Genomic DNA, 17415 nt, shown 5'->3' on the forward strand with positions numbered 1-17415 from the left:
TTTGCCAGATCATGCGGAGAAGTGGAAGAGGCAAGGCATCATGATGAAGGATACTGCGATGGTTCTGCCACGACATGACCCGACGAAGAAAAAGCAGAGTGATTTTGGAATTGTCAATTCCAAAACCAGGGGGGCATGTGTTATCACCAGAATTTGACCGAGTCAGAGGTGGGCCGCGATCAAGATGGGCTTGAAGAATATACATGGAAGAAATACGTGAATCGGCCTTTATATGCAAAGTTTGGGCTAGTTGGCCCGTGTATCTGTAATATAGTAGGATGCGTGTTGATTAGATAGAGTTTGGCTCGTGCCCGGTTGGGATTATTCCCACGTTAGAAAGTCTACGGACTATAAATATGTATCTAGGGTTTATGAAATAAAACAACAATCACGTTCACCACAAACCAATCTAGGCGCATCGCCAACTCCCTTGTCTCGAGGGTTTCTTCCGGGTAAGCATCATGCTGCCTAGATCGCATCTTGCGATCTAGGCAGTACAAGTTTATTCGCTATCCATGCGTTGCTCGTACTGAAGCCTTTTTGATGGCGAGCAACGTAGTTATCTTAGATGTGTTAGGGTTAGCATTGTTTGTCGTATCATATGCTGTCGTAGTGCAACCCTTAAACATCTAGCCACCCTTACGCCTATCTTAGGTGTAGGGGTGGCACCCCGCTTGATCGTTATTTAGCAGATCCGATCCGTTATGGTTGCTCCTTGTTCTTCAAGGATTAGTTTAATATCTGCATGGTTAGGCCTTACAAAGGGTTGAAGGATCCAGCAGCGCGTAGGGTGTAGTTTGCTAGCCCTAGACAGGATGTTCCGGGGATCAACTTCGTGTTGGTTTTTAGGCCTTGTCTAGGATTGGCTTACGAACACCGTGCGTGGCCGCGAGGCTCAATCACGAGTAGGATGTTCCGATTATGCGGTGAAAACCCTAAATCGTAGTAGGTCGTTTTAGCTTTATTTTGATCAAGCAGGACCACCATATATTCGTACACCTCGTACGAATCATGGGTGGATCGGCTCTTCGAGCCGATCTACAGGACAACCTGAGAGCCGATCGAGGCTCGTATTTAATGTTTACGTGTATGCCATGCAGGAAACTAAGCGAGGCATCTCCATCACCTTCCTGACCAGGTATAGGTCAGGTGGCACGCCCTTGCACCAGCATCGGACGTGCGTGCCGAAGTCTTTGCGGGCCGTCGCTCGGAGGGACCAGGGCCAGCCGCAGTCCTGGGAGCCTCCCAGCTCTCCTGTGTTGCCCGTCGCTGCTCGCCAGTGGGTTTCTGACCGCAACACCACCAAATCTTATTTGAGAGAGTTTCGTGAGGATACCACTACTGTTCCTCTTGTGCTTATGTGCAAGGGCGAAATTATGGTTTCAAATGACACGATCCCTCTCTCCATTTGTTTTTCTAATGTATTGCAGGAATCTAGCGATGTGCTTCCGAACAAGGTACCGCTGGTTTGCCACCATTGCATGGTATAAACCATCAAATTGATTTGATACTAGGAGCGTTGCTACCCAATAGAAACCCCTACCGCACCAACCCCAAGGAAGCAAAGGGAATTCAGAAACTTGTACAAGAGCTTCTCGATAAATTATATTCGCTTGAGCTTAAGTCCTTGTGTTGTTCATATAATTTCAGTTCCTAAGAAAGATGATACATGGCGCATGCATGTGCGTAGATTGTACAACTATAAATAACATAACTAATTGATATCGTCATCCCATTCCACATTTGTAATGAGTTGAGTAGTGCTATTGTGTTCTCTAAAAGATTTCCGTAGTGGTTATTATCATATTAGAATGAAAGAAGGGATGAGTGGTGAGTATCCTTTAAAACAAAGTTTAGTTTGTATGAGTAGTTAGTTATGCCTTCTAGGTTAACTAATGTACCTAATACTTTCATGAGATTAATGAACCATGTCTTAAGGAAATTCATTGGTAAAATTTGTGGTTGTTTATTTTGATGATATACTTATTTACAACCGCAATAAATCTGAACATAGTGATCATATTCGATAAGTTTTGCAAGTGTTGCGTAAGGCTAAGCTTAGTCTAGATAAGTGCACATTTTTCAAAGATAAAATCATATTTCCAGGATAAGTTGTTTCTAAGCATGGAGTTGAGGTAGATGAGTCAATTGATGGGATTCGTAGCATAGAAAACAAAAAATTTCCTACCGCGAGAACGAAAAACAAGCCAAGATGCAATCTAGAAGATGGTAGCAACGAGGGGATAACGAGACTAACCCTTGAAGATTTTCCAAAGCCTACGAGATTAGATCTCGTTGTTGCAGAAGATGATCACTTGCCGCTTTCAAAAGCGCGTAGAAGATCTTGACGGTGCCACAATCGGGCAGCACCTCCGTACTTGGTCACACGTACGATGTTGATGAAGACGACGTCCTCCTCCCCGTTCCAGCGGGCAGCGGAAGTAGTAGATCCTCCTCGGAATCCCGGCAGCACGACGGCGTGGTGGCGGTGGTGATGGAGAACTCCGGCAGGGCTTCGCCTAAGCGTATGCGGGAGTTGTATGTGGAGGAGAGGTAGCTAAGGTTTGGGGAGAGGGGGCTTGGGCGCCGGCCCTCAAAGGGGTGCGGCCAAGGTGGAGGCCTGAGTGGCCGGCCACCCTCCCCTTGTCCCTCTTTTTATAGGTGGAACCCCCAAGAGTTAGACTCCAAGTCTTCGAATAAGACCCCAACTCAAGAACTTGTCATAATGTGGGAAACCTACCCAAGGTGGGACTCCCACTCAAGGTGGGACTCCCACCCCTTCCTTGGGGGGGTGGCCGGCCACCATGGGGTGGAGTCCACCTGGGACTCCTCCTCCTTAGGCTGGCCGGCCAAGCTATGTGGAGTCCCTCCGGGACTCCACTTTCCATGGTGATTTCTTCCAGACTTTTCTAGAACCTTCTAGAACCTTCCATAAATGCACCAGATCATTTCCAAACTTGGAAAGTGACTTCCTATACATGAATCTTATTCTCCGGACCATTCCGGAACTCCTCGTGATGTCTTGGATCCCATCCGAGACTCCGAACAAAACTTTGAACTCCATTCCATATTCCATATGTACTTAAACGACATCAAACCTTAAGTGTGTCACCCTACGGTTCGCGAACTATGCAGACATGGTTGAGACCTCTCTCCGACCAATAACCAATAGCAGGATCTGGAGATCCATAATGGCTCCCACATATTCAACGATGACTTAGTGATCGAATGAACCATTCACATACGATACCAATTCCCTTTGTCACGTGATATTTTACTTGTCCGAGGTTTGATCATCGGTATCTCTATACCTCGTTCAACCTCGTCTCTTGACAAGTACTCTTTACTCGTACCGTGGTATGTGGTCTCTTATGAACCATTCATATGCTTGCAAGCTAATTAGACAACATTCCACCGAGAGGGCCCAGAGTATATCTATCCGTCATCGGGATGGACAAATCCCACTGTTGATCCATATGCCTCAACTCATACTTTCCGGATACTTAATCCCACCTTTATAACCACCCATTTACGCAGTGGCGTTTGATGTAATCAAAGTACCCTTCCAGTATAAGTGATTTACATGATCTCATGGTCGAAAGGACTAGGTAACTATGTATCGAAAGCTTATAGCAAATAACTTAATGACGTGATCTTATGCTACGCTTAATTGGGTGTGTCCATTACATCATTCACATAATGACATAACCTTGTTTATTAATAACATCCAATGTTCATGATCATGAAACTATGATCATCTATTAATCAACAAGCTAGTTATACAAGAGGCTTACTAGGGACTCCTTGTTGTTTACATAACACACATGTATCAATGTTTCGGTTAATAAAATTATAGCATGGTATGTAAACATTATCATAAACACAAAGATATATTATAATAACCATTTATTATTTCCTCTTGGACATATCTCCAACAGTCTCCCACTTGCACTAGAGTCAATAATCTAGTTTATATATGTAAAGATATAACACCTTGGCCTTCCGGTGCTTTATCATGTTTTGCTCATGGGAGAAGTTTTAGTCAACGGATCTGACATGCTCAAAAACGTATGTATTTTGCAATTCATTTGCTTCTCAACGCATCACTCATTTTCCAAATGAGTTGGCATTAAATATGTTTGGTCTTCTGGTGGAACCTTAATTCTGCGGTCTGAAATATGTCACTAATATTGTCATACACAATATAGCTTCAAAAGTTCTGACACTATCAGAACTACACCAAGTTCTCAAAGAACCTCTTGACTTAACATCCTCAGTCATTGTCAAAACAATGACATACTCTGCCTTCGTTTGTAGAATCCGTCACAATATTTAGAACTCTTCTAAATCTAGCATAGACAACTTCTAGCTCATTGTGCTACCTTTTAAACAACACTTTGTCTAATTTGAGATTGAAATTTTATTTTTATATGTGACAAAACAAATATCGGTGCAACACCTTACAGCGATTTGTTTGTCATTTCTCCATACAAAACTATATATATATCCTTGGTTCTTCTTAAGTACTTAAGAATATTCTTACTGTTTTTCAATGATCATCACATGAATCATTCTGGTACATGCTCATAACACTTTTAGAGGACAGGACATCTGATTGTGTACATATTATTCGTGATCTATAATCACTCATGTGTTTTTACTCATTGAATGTCAGATACACTCAAGTCTTGATAAACCTTCACATGACAAGAACATTTTCTTAATATTTCTATATTGAACTATTTCAATATCCATTCTATGTACTTTGACTTAAACTTATTATGTGTTTCAATCTATCTTCATAGATCTTGACACTAAATTTGTTTCAGTCCATATCCTTTCATTGAAGTTTATTTCTCAATGAAATCTTTTAATCAAGTATATAATTACATCATTTATAACCAACTATATGTCATCTACATAAGTATTATAAATATGTCTCAGTGCTCCCACTTAATTTCTTGCAAATGCAAGCATCTTCATCGTTTCTGATGAAATCAAAAAACTCTTTGACTATTTCATCTGGTGAAGATTCCAACTCCGCGATACTCACTTCATCCAATTGAAGTTTGTATACCTATCTTAGTATTCCACGGACCAGCAAAACTCTTGGTTGTATCTTGTATACACCTTTAATACACACTTATGATAAGTAATGTATTTTGCCATCCTACTAGCATATCTCATAAAAGAAATATGTATTGATTACTAGAATAATACACATAGACTATAAGCATTGCTACGGAAGATCTAATCTTATCGTAGTCAACTCTTTGAACTTTGTCGTAAACAACTTTTCGACAAGTCGAGCTTCTTCAAAGATATTTCATCCAAGTCCATCAATTTTATAGATCCATTTACTTTCAAAAAGTATTCATCTATCTTGGATTTCATGGCGTATAGCCATCTTAACGGAGTCAGGGCCCATCATAACTTCTTTGTTTGTAGTTGGTTTATCATTGTTCAAAATCAATCCTTTGTCCACAAATCATTTATTTGATCACAAAGTAAACCATACCTACAAGGTTCAATATGTACTTCGATCTCCATGGCTAAAACACTTTGTAGTCATGGGAGCCATGATCGTCATGGCCGCTTCCGGAACCAATTCCAATGCTGCGCTACTCTGATCATTATGCTCAGGTTCATAAACCTTATCAAATTCTATTGTCCTCCCACTCAAATACTTCGCTAGAAATAATTTCTTGGAAATAAATAAGAAACATCGACAAACACTTTTGTCTTTGGATTCATAGTGGAAAGAATTCCCAATCAATACTTTGGGATAACCAACAAAGACATTCATCCAATTTTGGTTGTAAACTCTTAGACCAAAATTTAAAGAAAAGACTATTAGGGTTTATACCCATGCCATAACTTGTATGGTGTCATTTCAACGGATCATGATGATGCTCTATTTAGTGTAAAAGCGGTAGTCTCTAAAGCATAATCCACAAAAATATAATGGCGTCAATATTTTATCTCATCATTGACCCAACAAGGTTTGGATACATCTCTTGGATACTTCATCATCACTATGATACTCCAAGAAACGTGAGTTGTAGAACAATTTCATAACTCCCTTAGATGTTCGCCAAAACTCGTAATTCAAATATTTCCACCATGATCCAATCATAGATATTTGACTTTTCTATTACGATGATATCCACTTCATGCTGAAATTTATTTGAATCTATTCAAATGTTTCAAACTTCTTCCTTATCGAATATATCCACATATATATACTCAATTCATTGTTGAAAGTTTTCATGAAGTAGAAGAATCTCCCGCACACAACTATGCCCAGTGAACCACATACATCATTATGCATGTTTCCACTAAGTTAGTTTCCCGTTCAACTCTTGGACTATGAACGGTATTTCAGTCATTACTTTTAGAAAAGATTTTGCAAGCGCCAAATGATTCAAAAATCAAATGACTCCAAAAATCCATTTGCATGGAGTTCCTTCATGCGTTCCTTTCTAACATGACCTAAATGGCGGTTCCACAAATAAGTGGAATTCAAATCATTTGCCTTATGGCATTTTAGCGTCAGTGTTATGTATGTGTGTTTCACCATTAAGATTTATAATAACTTATCCATCGTACATGGAGTAATGTCATAATTTGAACAACTCATTGTTTTCATTTGACCAGAGCAAAATAACAATTATTAAGTTCTTTATTATAAATTCTAAGGGCTAGGTAGAATGCCAATGACAAAACATGATAACACTTTATTACGTTCCAGACGTGCATTATTACCATATTCCTTATTAGTCACTTAGGCCATTGATGTCCCACAAGTATAGGGGATCGCGTGTAGCCTTTTCGATAAGTAAGAGTGTCGAACCCAACGAGGAGCTAAAGGTAAGATAAGTATTCTCTTAAGTTCTATCAACCACTGATACAACTCTACGCGCACTAAAAGTTTGCATTATCTGGGAAATAAAACTATGGTAGCAATACGGGTATGAGAGATAGTTTTGCAAGATAATAAATACATGAAAGTAAATGTTAGTGCTGCAGCAATAAAGTACACTAAGTAACCATATATTAACAGTACCATGAGTGTGGAAAAGTGGTGGTAATTGTGGTGGCTTTGTCCAAGATTAATTAGTGAAGACATTTAGTTCATTGTCTTTGATGTAGTTTTCAATGTGGGAGAGGCTAAATATACAAGCGTTCCACTACTTGGGATTACAAGTACTATATGATTGGATTGTTAGCAAACATCCGTAAATACTAACAATGCATTAAGGTTTCCCCAACCATAGCCTTAAGTTTATGGTCCTCTTACTCCCATACATGCAACTAACCGGTTTGAGCCCTCAGGTTTCTGTCACTCCGGCAGGACTACCCCCTTCCTTTGCACATACTACTAACCCTATGGTGTTGATCCATGCGCGCACAAGTATAATGGACATCAAAGGACAGTACCATATCAACATACAATTATAATGAACCATAGACATTCAACAAAGCAATCAAAAGACAAATATACTACATAAACATGACATAGATCATAGGATGAATATTATAGCATCAAACACCATGTTTACATAGGACGGTACAGAGGTTTATGAGAGGATGAACCACTGAATACAAGGAGGAGATGGTGATGGAGATGTCGGTGAAGATGTCGGAGAGGGCAGCGCGGTGGCGTGGGCGGCGCCAGCGGTGGCACGGGTGTAACATCCCAAATTTCAATACAAGAAAGTTAGAAGAATTCCAGAGAGCAAAATTTCAAACCAACAAAAACTTTTTAAATTGCATATAGTGCCATGCATAGGACTTGTGCATTTGATTGATATGCCATGATGATTGTTATTATGTGTATAAGATAAACCCTAAAACCCTAAAGTGATCATAAGAAGATCACAAACCAAATAAATCCAAAAGAGGAAGAAAATCAAATAAATACAAAACCCTAAAAACCCTCACATATGCTCTATGGCATTTTTATAAATTTTGACCCTAGACTAATTTGGTCTTCACCATTAGTTGAATAATGTTACTAAACACTTATTACAACTTTTGAAATCAAAGGATCACAATTCAAATGAATTTCAAATACAAAACTTGCTCACATATGATAATGGTCAAAACTGCCAATTATAGCCTGATCACTACTTTGAGCCATTGCAATTTCTCAAACCAAACCTTGCTAACTCTTTGCACCACATCAAAGTCAATATCAAGGTGAACACTTTTTGTAAAGATCACCATGCCAAATTCTTTCTTGATCATTAGCTATGCTCAATCAAAGTTGCAACTTTTTAACATATGTAACAATCTCCCACTTATCAAATTTTGCAAAACTTTGAATTCAACAATTCCACCACCACCTCTCATCATCTCTGGTCAAATACAACTCAACTAAACACACACAATTCAAATTGGTCAACCATTTGAATTCAATCAAATTTGGACAAAATTCACAAATTCCAAATATGGAACTATTTGACACTATTTGAAATAGTGATCTACCTAGCTCTAATCTACCCCAACCTATTCTAAATGGTCCCCTTGCCCCCTCTCTCACTAACACCAACATAGTAAACCTAAGGAGGGCAAGCATAGCTTGCATGGCATGGCCATGCCGGCCCATGCCATCCATGCCGCACCCCCTCTCTTCGCCTTGCTCCCCAACCCTGGCCACCGTGCCCAAACGACGCCACCTCACCTCCTAGCACCGCCTACACCCGCCATGGTCGAGGGAGCAGCGACCACACGCCGGACGACGCGCGCCCAGAACGGCCAGTATGCCGCTCATGTCGCGCGTGGCGCGCCACAGGCACGCCCTGGCCACCTCTCGCCTAGCCACCTCGCGCACGCCCTGGACCACCTAGCTGCGGGTTGAGCATCGCCGCGTCACCACGCAGCTCGCAGACACTCGCGCGACCACGACCCATGGCCACCGCCGCCGGAGACGGAGAAGAAAAGCCGCCGTAGACGCGCCAGAACCCGCGACGCCCCGACTGCGTTAGGCACCACCTACCCTACCTGTCGCCACCTAGAGGACCACCGTGACGCCAGGAACACCACCGCGCCCTCGCCTAGCTCGCTAGACCGCCGGAGACGCCGCGCCCTTGTCGAGTTCGCCGCAGAGCCTCGGGCACTCGCTCGCCTATAAAAGGAGGCATCGCCTCGTCGATTCCTTCACACCACCACTCCTCCCTCTCCTTCCTTGATCTCCCAGCCACCTCGCCGCTCCACATTGACCACCAGAGCCGCCCAATTTCTACCTCACTGCCGCACGCCGCCGCAGAAGCTCGCCGACGATTGGAGCCACCCCAGGACGAGCCGCCGGTACCTGGAGCTTCGCCGTCGTCCACCACTTCGTCGAGCATACTGCCAACCCTAGCTGGAGCCGCCGTAAGCTCTCCTTCCCCCTACCTGAGCCGCCGGTGAACTCCCTCTCTCACCGGCGAGACGATGAACCTGAGCCGTCGATCTGCCATCTAATCCAACGCTCCCCTTTTAAACATACCGATTCGGGTTTAATAGCCGCTGACATGCGGGGCCCCCCTGTCAGGCAGCCCACGCGGGCACAGACACGTGGTGGGCTGGCCTTGGGCCGTTTTAAATCATTTAGGCCCAGTTAGCTTTCCCGTCGGCCCTTTTAATTCAAATCCCAATTAATCAATTCCAAATAATTTCAATACTGCCCAAACTTTGAAAATCAATAGATTCAAATTGGCTTAACCAAATTCAATGAATTTTATGTTGTTGGAAAGCTAATGAAAATATCTACACAATGCCACTGGTCCCATGACCAGATTAGTTGTAGAGTTAATTTGATAAAAAAAATAAGGCAGGGACTTTTCCCTATTCAAACAATTATTAAAAATCAACCAAAATAGATATTAAGTTAAATCCAACTCTAATAGCTCACATTTGACTTACACTAATTGATTATGCAATGAAATGGTGTGGTCACTTTGCATGATCATGCCCTAGTTTAATTAATGGACAATATGGCTAGTTTATGTAGTTCATATTGTCCAAAACTATTAAGTACTTCATATGAAGTCTTATACTTCATTTAAACTTTGTCTCACATGAATTCATGTGATGTTTGGACCCCTGGCCAAACTCACCTATATGAATTACTTAGAGATTTAAATCATATGTAGCACTATTAAATGGTATGAGGTGGTCTACCTCATTTAAATCATTTTCTCAAATGATGATGATGAATGTTTGACTTAGGTCCATATAAGTTCATATATGATTGTTTGAGAAATTAAATCTTAAGAAGATTTCAATGAGAGGAAATTATTTCTCAAGAATCCTATGGAAACTATCATTTACATATTAAATAAAAAGAAGTAAATTCTCCTCAAGCAACACAACCCATGCACCCTAATTAGATTATTTGTGTGCATAGAATAGTTTGTGTGTTTATATGTGATACATGGAATAGCCATTGAATTAGTGAGTAATTATACTCGTATTCAAATTTAGACGCTAGCACCGGAGAGTACACCGAAGAAGAAGGTTGCTACCAAGAGGAGGAGGAGGAGAACTTTGAGAAATACCAAGGCAAGCTAATATTCTTGCAAAGTGCAAAGCCCCTTGGGGCAAGGCACCATGAATCTTACCTTTTCTTACATAAGCCTATCCCAAGTTTATACAATACAAGTTTTTACTTGTTTTCTCAATAAGTTGCTTTTATAGTTAACTTTGGTCAAAGTAAAGAGGTTTACTAGAGTAGTAAAGTTAGCTTTCATCAAGCAAAGCAAGATAGCACCCCTCATGATTTAGAGCTAGTGCTAATGAATAAAATTTGACTACTCTAGATGGGAACAATGTGAATTGAAATGAATTTGAAACCTTGGAATGATGAAGCATTCCATTGAATGATTTTTGAAGGTGAATATGACCAAGAGAAGATAGTGATTTTTGATAAACATGATGTTGGTTTGAATGCGATACCTTTCCAATTATTAAGTACCCCCACAATACCTGATTATGGGTAGGGCTTAACTGGAAGTTTATGCATCTTAGTATGGGTTCCCTCTGAACACACGTCATAGGGGTTATGCTTGAGGCTGCCTCCGTTGTTGAGAAATGACGTGAAATTGAGGTGAATTGTACGGCCAAGCCCTGTGCAGTTCCCAGGTTGACAGTTGGTCTTCACTGGGAGGCCAAGCTCATGGGGAGAGGTGCTCATACTAGGATTTGTAAGTGAAAGGTTATGGTTGATGATTCGCGTACTGTGTTACGATGATTCGGGGTAATCCCGACGGATGAAATCAAATGTTGTGGCACAAGTGTGCAACCTCTGCAGAGTGTAAACCTATTCGAATAGCCGCGTCCACGGTTACGGATGGTTGGAAAGGCCATACAGTTTCCGATGTCATATCTTTGAAAATGATGTTGAAAGAAGGTGGTGAAATGACTTGTGGTGAATTGAATTGAAATCACCACTTGAATGGTGGGAATGACACTAATGTTCCCACTTGAGTTAGTTAGCATATGAACAAGCTTTTCTCAAATACTTGTGAACTAAAATTGGCTTTATGCAAGTAAACTAGAGCTTAGCAAACCATACTAGAAATGTCTAGCACTTACATTAGTATTGGTTTGCGAGTACTTGAAGTACTCACGGCTTTGTCCCTGGCTATTCAAATGGCCAGAGTATGAAGATGAACAAGGAGATGACCAGCAGGACGCCTACGACAACTAGGAGTCTTCCGACGTCAAGCGTTGGCCTGTGGACTAGAGAGTCCTTGTATCTTACGCTTCCGCTATGAACTTGTGTGTGTTCGTTGATCAATAGATCAACTATTCATGTAATATGGATCATGTGATTTCAATTTGTAAGACATTATGGTTTGTAATGAATGATGACTGTGATACTTAACTATTATGCCTCGCAACAACAATATTCCTGGGATTGCGATGTATGACATAATAGGCATTCGGACTTAAAAATCCGGGTGTTGACAAGTTTGGTATCAGAGCCATTGTTTGACCTTAGAAGACCTTAGTTAGAATGGGCGTTCTGAAAAACTTAACTTTGAAAATCAAATGAAGAGAATATTTGTGAAAACTTAATTACACTCTTGTCTTTGAGACTTTGCCAAAATTTGATGAATCATGTCCTATCTTATTTGAATCTACTTAAAATTTTGCCACACTTTACACTCTCTAACTTACTCATCCAATTCTCTTTCAGATGGAGCCGAATGAACCCATCAACACCAAGTTTTATCATCTTGGGAACGGAGGGAGCTTGATCTTCGAGCACGACCTCAACGCCGTCTCTGACTTCCTTGGGCGCCCACACCCCGAGTTCCACGGGGTTCAGCTGGACGACACGCCCGGAGGAGAGTTGCAATGGGTGATCACTGCCGACTTGAGGGGCAAGATGGAGCCTCCCACCTCGGAGAGGATCCTCTTCTCCTTCCGCGAGAGCAACTGGCTCGACGGACTCGCACGTGGCCTTCAGGAGGCACTTGCGCGCCTCTGTGGACAGAACGTGGTGCGCATCCTCGCTTCACGCTACGCGCATCTCGTGAGGCGTGATGCCATGGGAGTGCCCATGGAGCTGCAGCCTCACCCGGAGTTGAGGCACCATGCTGAGCACCTGGACTTCATGCTCTACCAGACTCAGAAGGACCTCGACGCCACTCGCGCTTACGCGAACCAGACCCATGCTCACATCATCGAGCAGGGCGAGGCAATCAAGCTACTCAACAACGACCGCAAGAGCCTTCGCCAGCAGCGTGCCAAGAAGGACGCTACGATTGTGCGCCTTCGCGCCAAGATCGCGTCACTTGAGGCCACTGTCAAGGCCCATGAGGATCAGATTCGTGAGCTGGAGGATGACGACGAAGGCATCGACCTTCAGGGAGGAGGAGCCTTCCTGAGTGACGACGACGACTTTGAGGAGGACGAGTTCACCGAGGAGGAGGACTACGAGTTCCTAGAGGCAGGACCTGACGACTACGTCCCGATCGACGTCGAGGATGAGGAGTAGTTGCACTAGTTTCACTTATAGTAGGTGTGAGTTGTATCCCGTCCTTTGTATCGTAGCATGAGAATGGTTCTTAAAACCATTGGAGTATGTGTGTGTTAGTTTGTACTATGTGTTGAATGAATGAATGAATGTTATGTTTGTCATGAAAAGATTACAAATTTCAAAAGTTTTCAAACATAACCAAAATGAACCATAGAATGTTCCCTCTCATCTCATGATCTTCTATATCTTCAGATGGCCCCTCCCAATCGCACCAACGACGCGATGATGCAACTGCTGCAAACCCTGCTTGCCGACAGGGAGACAGAAAGAGCCGAACGCCAAGCCAACCTCAACGCTTTGCAGAACATCGCCAATCAAGGCCATGGAAATCATGACCACCCTGGATCCAAGCTCAAGAACTTCCAGAACACCAATCCTTCGGTGTTTAGCAAGACCGAGGAGCCCCTCGACGCCGACGACTGGCTCCAGACTATGGAGAACAACCTAGAAGTAGCTGGAGTGGAAGCCAACGAGAAGGTCTTGTTTGCAACCCACTATCTCGCTGGACCAGCCCGCGCTTGGTGGACAAGCACCCGTGCCATGAACGGAGGTCAGTTCATGACTTGGGAGGATTTCAAGCTAAAGTTCAGCAAGTACCATGTACCCCCGGGTCTTATCAAAAAGATGAGGGATGAGTTCCGTGAACTAAAACAAGGTCGCATGACGGTGGTAGAATACCGCGACAAGTTTCTCACACTGTCGAGGTATGCCCCTGATGAGACCGACACCGTTGAGAAGAGGAAGGAGAGATTCCTGAACGGACTGCATGATGAGATGCAGACTGTCCTCGTCAACATTCCCTTCGCAGACCTCGAAGCCCTTGTTGACTCCGCCATCCAGATGGAGGGCAAGTTGAACCAAGCCAATGAGAACCGCAAGCGCCGCATGGCGAATCAAAGTGGGTCTAGCCATACCCAGAAGTTTCGCCCCAGCTCAAGCGAAGGTTTTACTCCGAGGAACAACAAGCCACCGATGCAGAACTCGCGCCCCGGTTATCAGAACCGGAGTGGAGGAAACTCCAAGCCAGGAGGCTACAACAACAACAACTACAACAACTACAACAACTACAACCGCGCTCCGCCCAGAGCCCCCAACAACAACAACAACAACACCAACACCGCTCCCAGAACCGGAAGCAACGCCGTCCCCGTTGCGAACAAGCAGGACAAGACCACCATCACTTGTTATGAGTGTGGTGTAGTGGGGCACTAATCCAACGAGTGTCCCAAGCGTCTCGCCAAGCTCGCCGGCAACACCGCTGCACCTGCTCAGCAGCAACGCCGTGTCTCCACCGGCAAGAAGTTCGCCCCCAATAACCCCAATAACCGCAACGGCCGCCTCTACCACATGAACGCCGAAGAAGCCCAGGAAGCACCAGATGTTGTACTGGGTATGTTTTCTGTCAACCACATCCCTGCCAGAGTGTTGTTTGATTCCGGAGCATCTCATTCTTTTGTCACCGAAGACTTTGCATCAACAAGTAAAATTCAACCCCTCAGTTTGAAGCATGTTATGATAGTTCAAATCCCCGGATCAACCAGCAAAGCCAGAAAATTTTGCAAAAATGTACCAATCAAAATCCATGATGTAGATTTCTATGCCAACCTGATCATTCTGGGAACCAAAGGTTTGGAAGTCGTCCTAGGAATGGACTGGATGTCAAAACACAATGGATTGATAGACTGTGCCAAGAAAGCCATAACCATGACTAGCAGCACCGATATCGTAGTAGAGCACGTCTCTGAAAAACTACCCAGAAAATTCACCTGCAACCAAAGTGTATCCAAGCCAACTCTGGATCAAATCAGGGTCGTTTGCCGCTACCCTGATGTGTTTCCGGATGATCTACCCGGTATGCCCCCGGATCGGGATATCGAGTTCATCATCGAGTTAATCCCCGGAACTGGACCCATAGCCCAGAGAGCCTACAGCATGAACGCCACCGAGCTTGTGGAGCTGAAGAAACAAATAGATGATATGTTAGCCAAAGGTCCGATTAGGCCTAGTGCATCCCCCTGGAGATCACCCGTTTTGTTTGTGGACAAAAAGGATGGTGCAAATCGTTTATGTACGGATTATCGTAAGCTTAACGATGTCACCATCAAAAACAAATACCCCCTACCCAAGATAGAAGACTTGTTTGATCAACTCACCGGAGCCAGAGTTTTCTCCAAGATAGATCTTAGAACTGGATATCATCAACTGAAGATCCGAGCCACCGACATTCCAAAAACTGCCTTCACCACTAGATATGGGTTGTATGAGTACAACGTCATGTCATTTGGACTGACCAATGCCCCCGCCTATTTCATGAATCTCATGAATAAGATCTTCATGAACTTTTTGGACAAGTTTGTCATTGTTTTCATCGATGACATCCTTGTGTACTCCAAGTCCGAAGAGGAACATGAACAACATTTGGAGACTGTCCTAGAAACCCTTAGGCATCACCAGTTGTATGCCAAGTTCAGCAAGTGTGAGTTTTGGTTGGAAGAAGTTGGATTCCTGGGACACATCTTGTCTGCAGGAGGAATTGCCGTAGACCCCGCCAAAATCAAAACTGTTATGGAATGGCAAGCCCCAACCACCCAAACCGAGGTCCGCGCTTTTCTTGGATTAGCCGGATATTACCGCAGATTTGTAGAAGGTTTTTCGAGCATCGCTCGACCAATGACCCAATTGTTGAAGAAGGACAGAAAGTTCGAGTGGACCGATAAATGTGAAGAGAGCTTTCAACAGCTCAAGAGTAGACTGACAACAGCCCCAATCCTGATCATGCCCGATATCGCAAAGCCCTTTGACGTATATTGCGACGCCTCCAAGACTGGTCTTGGATGCGTGCTTATGCAAGAAGGCAAGGTTGTGTCCTACCTTTCAAGATAGCTAAAGCAGCATGAACAGAACTATCCAATCCATGACCTTGAGCTTGCAGCCGTGGTCTTAGCCTTGAAAGTTTGGCGTCATTACCTCATGGGTAATCGATGCGAGATCTACTCCGACCACAAGAGCTTGAAATATATCTTCACCCAGAAGGAGCAGAACATGAGACAACGCCGATGGATCGAATTGATCAAGGATTACGACATGGAGATTCACTACCACCCCGGCAAGGCCAATGTGGTAGCGGATGCTTTGAGTCGACTGCCGTGTCAGTTGAACTCCATGCTCGCAACCGAACAGCCCAGCTTACATCAAGAGTTTGAACAGTTCAGACTTGAACTTGTTAGTGAAGGATTCCTAGCCAGCATAGAACTCCAACCTACCTTGGTTAGCCAAATCAAGGAATCCCAGAAGGACAACGCTAGCATCGAAGGAATCAAGAAACAGATAGCCGCAGGAAAAGCCCCCGGATTCACCGTAGATGAAGCCGGAGTTCTTTGGTACAAAGAACGTCTCTGCGTACCATCGGACTCAGACTTGAAGCAAGTCATCCTGCAAGAAGCCCATGACACCCTTTATTCAATCCACCCCGGAGGTACCAAGATGTACCAAGACTTGAAGGAGCAATTCTGGTGGCACGGAATGAAGAGGGAAATCGGCAGTTACATCGCCAAGTGTGACATCTGTCAGAGAGTCAAAGCAGAACATCAACGACCCGCCGGACTGTTACAACCACTCCAGATTCCAGAATGGAAATGGGACTCCGTAGGAATGGACTTTATCACCGGACTGCCCAAATCCAGCAAAGGCAATGATTCAATATGGGTAGTTGTCGATAGATTGACCAAAGTCGCCCATTTCATCGCCGTCAAAACCACCTACCAAGGCCCAAAGTTAGATGAACTGTACATTTCCAGAATAGTCGCCCTGCACGGAACCCCAAAATCGATAGTGTCAGATAGAGGATCACAGTTCACCTCAAGATTCTGGCAGAAAGTGCACGAAGGACTAGGAACCCGTCTGAATTTCAGCACCGCCTATCACCCTCAGACCGACGGACAGACTGAGAGAGTCAACCAGATACTGGAGGACATGCTGAGAGCATGCGTACTGGAATACGGATCCAAGTGGGAAGACTGCCTACCTTACGCAGAATTCTCTTACAACAACAGTTACCAAGCTAGTCTACAGATGGCCCCCTTTGAAGCCTTGTACGGAAGGAAGTGCCGTACCCCCCTGAACTGGTCGGAAGTCGGAGAAAGCCAAGTTTTTGGCCCAGATGTTCTTCGTGAAGCCGAAGAGAAAGTACACAAGATCCGAGAGTACCTCAAGACGGCGCAATCAAGACAGAAGAGCTACGCCGACAAGAGACGTCGGGAGATGACCTTTGAGATCGGAGACTTCGTCTATCTCAAGGTATCCCCCTTGAAAGGAATGCAGAGATTCCAACTGAAAGGAAAGCTCGCACCCCGATACGTCGGACCCTTCAAAGTCCTCAGCCG

The sequence above is a fragment of the Lolium perenne genome, chromosome 2, assembly GCF_019359855.2.
Source record: "Lolium perenne isolate Kyuss_39 chromosome 2, Kyuss_2.0, whole genome shotgun sequence".
Lineage (NCBI taxonomy): Eukaryota > Viridiplantae > Streptophyta > Magnoliopsida > Poales > Poaceae > Lolium > Lolium perenne.